Below are 2,193 nucleotides of genomic sequence, written 5' to 3'. Positions count from 1 at the left end.
ATAGGTGTTTCCATATGGTTCACCCATGTAATTCACCTCTGCTATTGCAGGGTTCTCAGGATCATAAGCTTCTTCTTTAGAAGATGCCTCTTGAGTACTGTTGGATGCAACTTGCATTCTATTCAGACTCTGAGAAATCATATTGACTTGCTGAGTCAATATTTTATTCTGAGCCAATATGGCATTCAGAGTATTAATTTCAAGAACTCCCTTCTTCTGAGGCGTCCCATTACTCACAGGATTTCTCTCAGAAGTGTACATGAACTGGTTATTAGCAACCATGTCAATGAGTTCTTGAGCTTCTGCAGGTGTTTTCTTTAGGTGAATGGATCCACCTACAGAAGTATCCAATGACCTCTTAGCTAATTCAGACAGACCATCATAGAATATATCCAGGATGGTCCATTCTAAAAGCATGTCAGAAGGACGCTTTTTGGTCAGTTCCTTGTATCTTTCCCAAGCTTCATAGAGGGATTCACCTTCTTTTTGTCTGAAGGTTTGAACATCCACTCTAAGCTTACTCAGCTTTTGAGGAGGAAATAACTTGGCTAAGAAAGCCTTGACCAGCTTATCCCAAGAGTTCAGGCTATCTTTAGGTTGAGAATCCAACCATATTCTAGCTCTGTCTCTCACAGCAAAAGGGAAAAGCATGAGCCTGTAGACTTCAGGATCTACTCCATTAGTCTTAACAGTATCACATATCTGCAAGAATTCAGTTAAGAACTGAAAAGGATCTTCAGATGGAAGTCCATGAAACTTGCAGTTTTGCTGCATCACAGAAACTAATTGAGGTTTAAGCTCAAAGTTGTTTGCTCCAATGGCAGGAATTGAGATGTTTCTTCTATGTAAATTGGAATTAGGTGCAGTGAAGTCACCAAGCATTCTCCTTGCATTATTATTATTTTCGGCTGCCATCTCCTCTTCCTGTTCGAAAATTTCTGAAAGGTGCTTCCTGGATTGTTGTAATTTAGCTTCTTTTAGTTTCCTCTTCAAAGTCCTTTCAGGTTCTGGATCTGCTTCAACAAGAATGTTCTTGTCCTTGCTCCTGCTCATATGAAAAAGGAGGGAACAGAAAAATAATAATAAGGATCCTTTTTGCCCAGGTATAGAGGTTCCCTTAGGTGAGTGGAAGAGAAGAAGAGTAGAAGAAAAGAAGAAGAGAAAATCTGAACTCAGAGAGAGAGAGGGGGTTGTTTTCGAAAATAATTTTTGAAAAAGAGTTAGTGATTTTCGAAAATTAGGAATGAAATCAAATTAAAATTAAAAATTGAAACAATTAGTTAATTAAAAAGAATTTTTGAAAAAGAGGGAAGAGATTTTCGAAAATTAGAGAGAGAGAGTTAGTTAGGTAGTTTTGAAAAAGATAAGAAACAAACAAAAAGTTAGTTAGTTAGTTGAAACAAATTTGAAAATCAATTTTGAAAAGATAAGAAGATAAGAACTTAGAGAAGATATTTTAAAATCAAATTTTTGAAAAAGATATGTTTTAAAAAGATATGATTAAAAAGATATGATTTTGAAAAAGATAAGATAGAAAGATATTTTTGAAAAGATATGATTGAAATTACTTTTGAAAAAGATTTGATTTTTAAAATCACAATTAATGACTTGATTCACAAGAAATCATAAGATATGATTCTAGAACTTAAAGTTTGAATCTTTCTTAACAAGTAAGTAACAAACTTGAAATTTTTGAATCAAAACATTAATTGTTGATGATATTTTCGAAAATTATGAGATGAAATTAGGAAAAAGATTTTTGAAAAATATTTTTAAAATTTTCGAAAAAAAAATGAAAAAGATTTGATTTTTGAAAAAGATTTTGAAAAAGATAAGATTTTTAAATTGAAAATTTGATTTGACTCATAAGAAACAATTGAATTTTAAAATTTTTGAAAAAGTCAATCCAAATTTTTGAAATTTATGAGAGAAAAAAGGAAAGATATTTTTTTTATTTTTGAATTTTTAATGATGAAAGAGAAAAACACAAAATTGACTCAATGCATGAAAATTTTGGATCAAAACAATGAATGCATGCAAGAATGCTATGAATGTCAAGATGAACAGCAAGAACACTTTGAAGATCATGATGAACATCAAGAACATATTTTTGAAAAGTTTTCAATGCAAAGAAAACATGCAAGATACCAAACTTAGAAATCTTTCATGTTCAGACACTGTGAATGCAAAAAT

The 2,193-nt window shown here is 31.7% G+C and overlaps 1 non-coding gene across 1 annotated transcript; it reads left to right on the top strand.

Moving 5' to 3' along the window:
• The first annotated feature begins 411 nt into the window (after positions 1 to 411).
• LOC112739446 (small nucleolar RNA R71) lies at positions 412 to 519 on the top strand. The gene has a single exon (XR_003170382.1). It is a non-coding gene; the product is annotated as a small nucleolar RNA R71 (small nucleolar RNA).
• Positions 520 to 2,193: the final 1,674 nt, after the last annotated feature.

The sequence above is a fragment of the Arachis hypogaea genome, chromosome 13 (assembly GCF_003086295.3).
Source record: "Arachis hypogaea cultivar Tifrunner chromosome 13, arahy.Tifrunner.gnm2.J5K5, whole genome shotgun sequence".
Classification (NCBI taxonomy): domain Eukaryota; kingdom Viridiplantae; phylum Streptophyta; class Magnoliopsida; order Fabales; family Fabaceae; genus Arachis; species Arachis hypogaea.
This window is presented reverse-complemented; position numbering and strand designations above follow the sequence as displayed.